The 9,363-nt window shown below is 38.4% G+C and overlaps 1 protein-coding gene across 3 annotated transcripts in view; it reads left to right on the top strand.

Annotated features, from left to right (window-relative positions):
* The window catches only part of afap1 (actin filament associated protein 1), a 104,285-nt gene that overhangs the window by 27,351 nt on the left and 67,571 nt on the right, over nt 1–9,363 (top strand). The window contains exon 2 of one of the 3 annotated variants that reach the window (XM_016680924.1): nt 1,429–1,657. The exons of 1 other annotated variant lie outside the window; for it this stretch is intronic. The gene's annotated coding sequence lies outside the window, so the exon portion shown is untranslated. Of the gene's footprint in view, nt 1–1,142; nt 1,658–9,363 lie in introns of those variants that run through there. One more of the 3 variants, XM_016680921.1, reaches the window with a different exon arrangement.

Raw genomic sequence — 9,363 nt, 5'->3', positions numbered from 1 at the left:
TTTGAAACATATTCCTGTCATCAAATCTCCGGCTGAAGACCGATAGCTAACATTTGCTGTCATTTCGCTGGTGGGCATAAATACAGTACAGTAATATATTCACAACATACTAACAATAATATCTCATTCTTACTTGTGAAAAGTTATCCCCCGGTCCCTGACATCAACAGTTCTTAGATTTAAACATGAATAAGCCGAGCAGAACTGAAGCATCTTCTGCTGTTTCGGTTCAGCAAAGTATGAGGGTGTACCGCTCCAAGATGGCCGCCGTATTTCCTGCACCGGAGCAGCCAATGCGGGGTCTATCCTTATGTCTATGGGCGGTACCGCCACCCTCGGGGCGTTCAGAGGACGGCAGGGGGCGCTGGCGGAAATTTTTACAAAAGGGGAGCGCTGGGATTCCTTTGGGGGGCGTTTGGTCGAAGGCAAACTTTACACCTTAAATGCACAACAATACCAGTTTAGACTTTGAGCAACTTGCTGAAACTGTATTGTGTAACATTAAATCATGCTTGGCTGCAACAGTACCCAGATAGCACAGAATGATTGAAACAACACTGAATCAATGTCAGCCAGAAACATTGAAACAACATTGAAAGTGGTCGGTCACTTGTATGTTGAATCAACGTTAGGGTTTCAACCATAACTGACATATCAATGTTGATTCAACCATAATCTGTATGTCAACTTACATGCATATTTGTGTTGATATTACATTGAATCAGGAATCAACGTTGATTCAACCTTCATCTGAACGTGGATGTACACGTATATTTGTGTTGATTTTACATCGAATCAATGTTGATTCAACACTCATTTGACAAATTTGGGTTGATTTTATATTGAATGAAAGGTAAGGATTTATGTACATTTTTAGGTCTGATAGGTCTACATCATAACATACCACTAAAAGTTTCTTCACTAGTGTTAAACACACTATATTATTGGCAGATGATGGGTAAACTGTGTACAGAAGGTTAAAAAGGACAACATGGGTTTGATATAACATTTTATTTAAGAGGGACAGATCTTTAAACATATTTGACTCCTTTTTGACTGTCAGAACAGTCTGTTGTCCATAGAAGAACAGAGTCCATGAGGTTAAGCTTTGTACTGTATGAACCAGGGAAACAGTACTGTTGGGTACCAGGTTGTGGGGATGGTTTTGTTTTCCTTTTCAGCATCACCTACTATCCAGAAGAGGGCGCCAGTGGTTCGGGTTTTGTCAGGAGGGCGTGCTGACTGGTTCAACAGGACGCACCTGATGGATATTACCATCTCCCAGGAGGAGTATATAAGCAGCGGGTTGCCAGCACTTCTCTCCCAGAGTGTTGCCTTTAGTGGGCACATCAGGTCCCTGTGTTACATTCAGAGTAGTCTCAAGGTTTCTTCGTGTTTTCTTTACTAGTCTCTTGTCGCTCTTTTCAGGACGCCTACTAGTGACTCTGGAAAAGGTTTCCCAACTCTTCTGGCCTTGGACTACCTTCTTTGAAGACCCCTCTCTAGCTGGGAGCCCGCTCCGCTCTGCTGTTCCTTGGTGCTTCCACTCAGATCTACCTGTCCACCCTCCAACGCCGTCGCCCTTCCTACGCCCTCTTCTCTAACACCACTACTTGGAACCCACTTCCCTACGCAGACTCTAAGCCTTATACTACAAGTAAGCACCTAACTATATTCCAGGAGTTTTGTCATTTTCCACCGTCATTCAACTCACCATCTCTCTCCCTGGCTTGCAGCCGCTCCAGAATTCCTGGTCATTGTCCTCCTTTCAGTTGCTCTGCCAAATCACTTGTACATATTGTAAATAAACTATTGCATTTACTCCTCTTCTCCGTGAGTGTTTCTGCATGTGGGCTCGAAACATTAAACCCACCATGACAAGTACAAGTTGTGGTAACCCCAGTTTGACTCTGGTTGGTGTCACTTTGATTGCTTGCGATGTCTTCCTCTTGTTCTGGCATGTAATGAAGCCACTTAACAGTTTCGCAGCGGTCCTCAAGAGTCAGCTTTTGGTCAAACTGCAGAGCAACGGCTAAAAAACACAAAAATAAAAGTGAGGAAGGTGCCGGTTAGAAAGATGATAAACATTTGGAAAGTTCTGAAAGACATTGAAAGATTAAAAGTGTACTGGTTACAGGTCTGAGAACAAATACAAACCATATAGTTCCCCATGTACACTCACTGTTAAATTAACATTTATCTTAATGTTTATGTATACAACAATTACCCATCAAACTGCAGTATAGTGTAGGAGTCATGATATTGATATCAATATTTAAAATAAAGGGTTTATCAGAAAACCTAACGATAAAACTCAGGGAGGATCAGGGTTTAACAGAGACAAATAAATAGAGCAAAAGGTGATTTATACTGTAGTTGGAAAAATTATAATTTATACAGAATAAACTTCCATCTCAATCTTCTATCATCTACAAATATTTCCAAATAAGTTGATTAAATTCCTTAAGTGTCTATATGCTGATAAAGATCCCACACAAGTAATAATAGTCCAGTTCAGTTACCAATCCAAGAATCAATCAGTCATTAGCAGGTTTAGTTCAGTGTTTCACATGCCTTACATGTTAAGTGTTTCCCTTCTGCCTCACCTGGATTGAATCTGTGAAGGATTAACAACCTTCTGCACTTCTTGATGGCTGCAGACGATCATGTAATCATCTAACTCAGCTGTTCTGGAACAGAGGCTCATTTCAGCACGTCCCTAAGCACATAATAAAAAGTTAAAAACAAGTGATTACTATCACAACAATTTAAAGCCCACCTGGAGCAGCCAGCCTTACACTTCCTTGTCCACCACATGCTCTCCCAGACCAAACATAGGCCCCGCCCTATTTTAAAAATTCAAATCCCACAAAATTTCGCAGGATTTCATACTTAGGCCTGAAATGGTGGGTAGGATGAAAATAATACAAAAGGAGACATGACCTCAATTATTAAAAATATCCATTTTGCCCCAAAATAACCAGGATTACTATGGGCACAAAACAATGCCCTTATTTTTCAATAAACACATTTAAGATCAAAGTAATATTGAAAAACTTACCATAAAACTGCTCAGAGGAGAATTCAATTCAGAAGCCGGTAGCAAACAAGCCAGCAGCAAAGTGGCTGTTTGGTTGGGACAAACCACTAGTGTAAAAATGGGGAGGTGGACTGTACAACTCCTAGTAGAGACTTGTAGATGTTTTTGTGTCAACACATTATGGACAGTCAGTAATAATATTTACAGACAAGTAAGAAAATGTACAGAAAGGAATCACAACCCACTGTTCTCAACATGTAGTGCTTAATTTGAAACATGATTAACCCCCACTTAGTAATAAAATGTTCTGACCCAGAGCTCAAGGAGGGGGAGGGAAGAAGGGATGAGAGGGGGTAAAGAGGGGAAGGTTGTGAGGAGCGGCTGGGTGGGGGGAGGTTTGGGAGGGAGTAAGGGGGAGATGAGGAGGTGATGAGGGATGTAACAAACTGCCCAGATTGCACACAATAGTAAATCAACATTGAATTATAGTCAGAATGGTTGAATTTTGGTTGAGGTCAACAACTGACGGTGGATCAACCATCAAACAATCATCCAGCTCTAGCCAAGTAACCAATGTTGAAACTGTGTCATTGAATCAATGTTGTTTTGTGGTTGAAACCTAATGAATGAAATGCTGATGTCTGATCAACATCTGATCAATGTTGAATCAATGTCGGCTGTTTTGCCGCATCCCTTCCCCTCCCTTCCTCCTGATCAGAGCTCTGGGTCAGAGCATTTTATTAGTGAGTGGGGTTTATCACATTTTAAATTAACCACTGTAAAGGATAGTGGGTGATGATTTATTTCTGTACATTTTCTTACTTTTTCATAAGAAGTCCTACTGACCATTTGTGTGTGATATATTGATACAAAAACATCAAAACAGCTGACATTGATTCAACATTGATCAGATGTTGATCAGACCTCGGCATTTCATTCATAAGATTTCAACCACAAAACAACACTGATTCATTGACACAGTTTCAACGGTGAGAATTGGATGGTTGTTTTATGGTTGATCCACCGTCAGTTGTCGACCTCAACCATACATGCAGCCTTTGTGATAGTAATTCAACATTGGATTAACATTGTGTGCTATCTGGGTAGATCTTCCTCAAACCTTGTCCTCAATCAAACTGACCTGCGTGTTTTCAGTTCAGCAAAACCCTGTTAATCAGACATCAATTAATATCATGTTTGCTGAATTATGGAAATGCCCCAAACTTGTAGGGCCTGGAGGACCAGTGCTGAAACACACAGGATTCGACGTTGACATTTCATTTATTTGATGTCAACCACAAAACAACATTGATTCAATGACACAGTTTCAACGTTAGTTAATTGGCTAGAGTTGGATGATTGTTGGATGGTTGTTTTATAGTTGATCCACTGTCAGTTGTCGACCTCAACCGTACATGCAACCTTTGTGATAATAATTCAACATTGAATTAACATCTTTTGCCAACAGTGAAGCAGCTCATGTAAATGGTGTGGGTGGACCGCTCCACTCCTTTTAGCATGTTGTAGATGTTTTTTGTGTCAATATATCACACACAAACAGTCAGTGAGAAATGTTATGAACAAGTAAGAAAATGTACAGAAAGGAATCTCCACCCACTATCCTCTACAGTGCTTAATTTAAATGTGATAACCCCCACTCAGGAATAAAATGCTCTCACCCAGAGCGCTGATGAGGAGGAGAGGAGGGGAAGAAGGTGTGTGGCAAAACAGCTGACATTGATTCAACATTGATCAGACGTTGATCAAATCTTGGCATTTCAGTCATCAGATTTCAACCACAAAACAACATTGATTCAATGACACAGTTTCAACGTTAGTTAATTGGCTAGAGGTGGATGGTTGTTTGATGGTTGATCCACAGTCATTTGTCAACTTCAACGAAAAATCAACAATTCTAACTATAATCCAACATTGATTTAACGTTGTGTGCTATCTGGGTATCGATGGCAGTTCTTCTCCTTCTACTCAGTGTTTGTTAGCTTCTGGGGCAGCTCCGCTCCTGCTACTGGTAGCTTCACCGCATCAGTTCAGCGTTACACCGGCTGATGACGTTGCTTTGATTAACTCTGTCTGGTATTTTTGTACAAATGTTTTGGCAGTAATGTGATCATGTCAAAGCAGCAACGTAGATTATAACGTGTTTTATTTCCATTTGAAGGCTGCACGTTTCCATGGAAGGACAACAGAAAATCGCTCTTATAAACATGTAATTATTAAAATCACGTTTATTATCACTAGAAAAAACTTAAAACAAAGAACACATTTTTAACAAATAAGATATTAAATAAAATCTATTATTGAATATTAAATGAAAACTTATAGACGGTGATGTCGGTGGCGTAAACTTACTGTGACAGATGCACCTCCTCATGTGAGACCCAGTAAAAAAAACTAAACGAAATGGCTGACCTCCTGTCCTAGTCCTAACATGACCTTCAAAATAAAAGACTTAATACACTGACACAAAATCAATTCTAAGAACCTATTTTACAATAAATTAAAGGGCAGAACATGAGCAGAAAGTTTTGCAAGAGAAGATTTGCTCCAAGCAGAGACTAAGTCTGAGCATGAGAAGTTTTGAGTACAATCATTACAAGTTTTGAGTAGAAATATATGAAGTCCTGCTTTCAAAATAAAAATGTAAGCAAAAGTATTAAATCTTTTGAGAACAAAAGACATGAAATCCTGCTTTCAGACTGAAAATCTATGCTCTTGGATTATGGAAGAAAAATTCTCCATACTACTGTTTTCTTTTGCTCTGCAGTTGGGGGGGGGTTGCTTGTTGACCTGCTCACCAGGTTATGTCTGCACATGTGAAATTAACCATAGTCACCCAACTTTGCCATCTTAGCAACTATAATTAGCGACTTTTCAGGCAAAAAGAAAAAAACTGCATTTGTCGAAATCGGAATCGGCAGAACAGGTTACACACCTTCATCACCTTAAAGGTTGATGATCAGAAAAAACTGTTTTCAGTGTACCCCTATTTGACCATATTACTAATCCTCACTAAATCATTCAGAACAACCAAAGATTACAGGTTTGACAGTACTTTATCAATCCTGAGGTAATTACTAGGGAGTCTGTTGCTCACATTCATGCACAAGCATCCATAAGAAAACTAGATAAAAAAAAAACATTAAAAACATAATAAAACTGCACAATAAAAATATGGAACAACAACAAAAACAATAGAGGAAACAAACAACGGTAGACGACTTGTCCTGAATAATATATGTGACTTGGTGCAATAGAAAGAGATACTCAGATCAAAAGACAGATATTTACCCTTTGGTGTGCACTTTGTTAACCTTGTTTAGCTTTACTGTTAAAATAAACCACTAAAAGCAGCCTTGTCTTTGTTCAGGTGGTGCATCCATACAGAGGCGATCATGAATGACTTCCCTCTATCTGATATCTTACTGTAGTATACCTGAATCAATTATAACAAGGAGGGTTTGGTATTTTTCTGATTCGCACAGAACAATTCACATGTGCACAGGATACTTCATAGGGTGGTCGACAGGTGCAAACTTGCAGTAAACAGTGAAATAAGAAGGATACAGGTGAAATGCACAGTAAGCAGTGAAACGAGTAACAAACACCTGTAAAAAACATATGAAACAGAAATATCCTCCAATCACAAATAAAATGCTACAATCACATTCGTTATGAATAGCATTACCAATTGTAATCCATTCTGTCCAGTAAAAACATACAGAAAAGTATTTATCCATGATAATCCAAAATACAACAAAATAAAAATGTACCTATTTCTCAAATTTACTCAGTAAGAACTGTTTGAAATAACGGGCTAACATTATTATTGATTATAGAATGATTAGCTAAATAAATAATGGTTTACCACAATTCTATTACCAATGAAGCATGAATGTCCACTAAAAAAATGAAAACTTTTGCTCTTTTCATGAGACTTGTTGTCTATAAATTATTGGTCTCCATTGACTAAACATGATGAACAGATTTTGAGTTGATTCTATCATTCCTTTGTTCTGGATTCATAACAAAGAAAAATTCAAATAAATAATCCATATTTAATTTTTAACAATCTGCACTTATCCAGAGTTATTTATTTGCAATACTTACCTAATTTATATTTTCTCATTATTATCATCAGAATCTAAACTCATCTCTTACAGACTAAACAGGGACAAAATTTATATCACAGGTATACAGAAGATGAGGAGACAGTGAAGAAGATGATGACAGGTCAGGAAAGGGAAGCAGATGACTGGGAGCTTCAAGGAAGCTGCATCCAAACCTGAAACTGTGACCTCTCCTTCTGAAGAGTTGCCTGGATAAAACGATGGAAAAACAAAGTTCATACTACACATAAGCAGCTAATCAAATAAAAAGTGTGTATGACACACACACACACACACACACAAACATAAGCAGAGGTGAAAGTGATCATATTTTGTCTTAAAATATATTTCTTACAAATTCTTATTTTTTTTATTTTTATTATTTAGGACAAAAATAATTCAGAAGGCATATTTGTATGCAATGCTTTGTATGACATACAAGAAACAAACATAAAAACAGTCAAGTGCCTTGACAGTCTCTACAAATTTGGGCAGTTCAAAGTCTGATCTTCTTCCATCTACATCTTTTTGCTATATGACATGAAGGGCCTCCAAATTGTTTCAAATTTATCCATCTTGCCCTTCAGCATGCAAGTAATCCTTTCTAGTAGAAGAGTCAGTGTTATGGAAGTAAATACCAAATTGCTGTCCATAACTCTCCCTGTCCATCATTTCCTGGATGATCCGTCCTGCTTTGTTTTTCGTAAAGTCAAGTTAATATATTTGCTGTGAATGGGTTGCGCTACAACAAACTGCAAACATCGAGACTATTATGAACAGTGCAATAAACATGAAAGCAGACATGAATGAACGTGTTCATAAAGTTGTGCAACTAAACGCCAATATTAGGATAAATGTCACAAATCTGTGCAGGAGCCGTCTGAGTTGTGGAGCCACAGGAGGAGCTCTGTGCGCTGCGCTGTGACAGCAAACACAGGGCCATAACGCAGAACCTGGAGGCTGGGGCAGGGAGGGGTGGGAGGTCTAAAATCCTATTTAGAGTTTAGTGGAGAATAGTGGAACACACAAAAACATGCACAAATTACTAAAGTTTTTTTTTTGTACTTGTCATGTTGGATTCCAGTTTTTTTTACCCACATACAGAACACCACCAGGAGAATAGATAATCAGATAAGTAAAGTTTATTTTAACAATAATGAAAAGTGAGATTAAGTGAGTCTGGTCCTTGGGGTTGGAAACCCAGGTCGTCTGCATGCTGAAGATCAGTGAAAGAGAGATGGTGCGTTTGAAGATGTTGGAAAATGGAACTTTGAGAAAAATTAGAATGATCTTACTTGATTTGAATGTAGATTTGCGCCAGAGGGAAAATACTGTGGTTTCTTGGCGTATGGAAAAATTTAGAAAAGTGTGGTGCACAAAAAGAATGGGATGCATAAACCAGTGTGCACTCACCTTTCCTTTATAAAACCTAATTTGCGGGAAATAGAGCAGCTGCTGGTCTGTCCTGTCGCCACCCTTAAATACATATGTAAATTAGTATAAATACCTGGAAGTCTGGCACCACGTGAACCAATAACCATGTCGACGTCCTTGTTTGTAGCAGTATGAGTATTTGAAATACTAATAATTATATATTATTACACATAAGGTCACCTCACAAAAATAATACATTTTAAAGAAAAAAATAAAATCCAAATAAAATAAATAAAGAGATCCTGAAAATGCCTCTTAGAACAGCAGAGCGTTCAGCCGGGATTTAAAGACAGACAGAGAGTCAGAGAGTCTTTGAGTGGGGAATGTGGACGTTTATTCTAAATAGTAGAATCATGTACATAAGTTGTACATTTACAGAATAAAGATTATTTTTGTCCAGAGAGGCGCATTCACAAAGCTGGCGGCTCGATGACTGCAGTTGCACCGGTACCAGTACCGCACGGCTCCTTCTTTAAGTTTTGCTCAGAGCTCCAGGATGATCAGTCTGGATTAATCTAAAGACTAATAAACCATCAACAGAAGATAAATATGATCTCTGAACATATGCTCCCTCTGAATCCTTCCATTGGTGATGTTCTCAATCAGAGTCAAACGCTCCACAATGCGGCACATCTTTGAGCAGCTAGGGATTGCATACGGGATTGTGTACACACCTTAATCACCTTAAAAATATTCAAACCTGTTTGGAGTTAATCTGTTGATCCAACCCTGTTTTTTTTTTTTTTTTTTTTTTTTTTTTGT

The sequence above is a fragment of the Poecilia formosa genome, unplaced genomic scaffold (assembly GCF_000485575.1).
Source record: "Poecilia formosa unplaced genomic scaffold, Poecilia_formosa-5.1.2 Scaffold262, whole genome shotgun sequence".
Classification (NCBI taxonomy): domain Eukaryota; kingdom Metazoa; phylum Chordata; class Actinopteri; order Cyprinodontiformes; family Poeciliidae; genus Poecilia; species Poecilia formosa.
The sequence above is the reverse complement of the archived record's forward strand: the minus strand, read 5'-3'. Positions and strand labels throughout refer to the sequence as shown.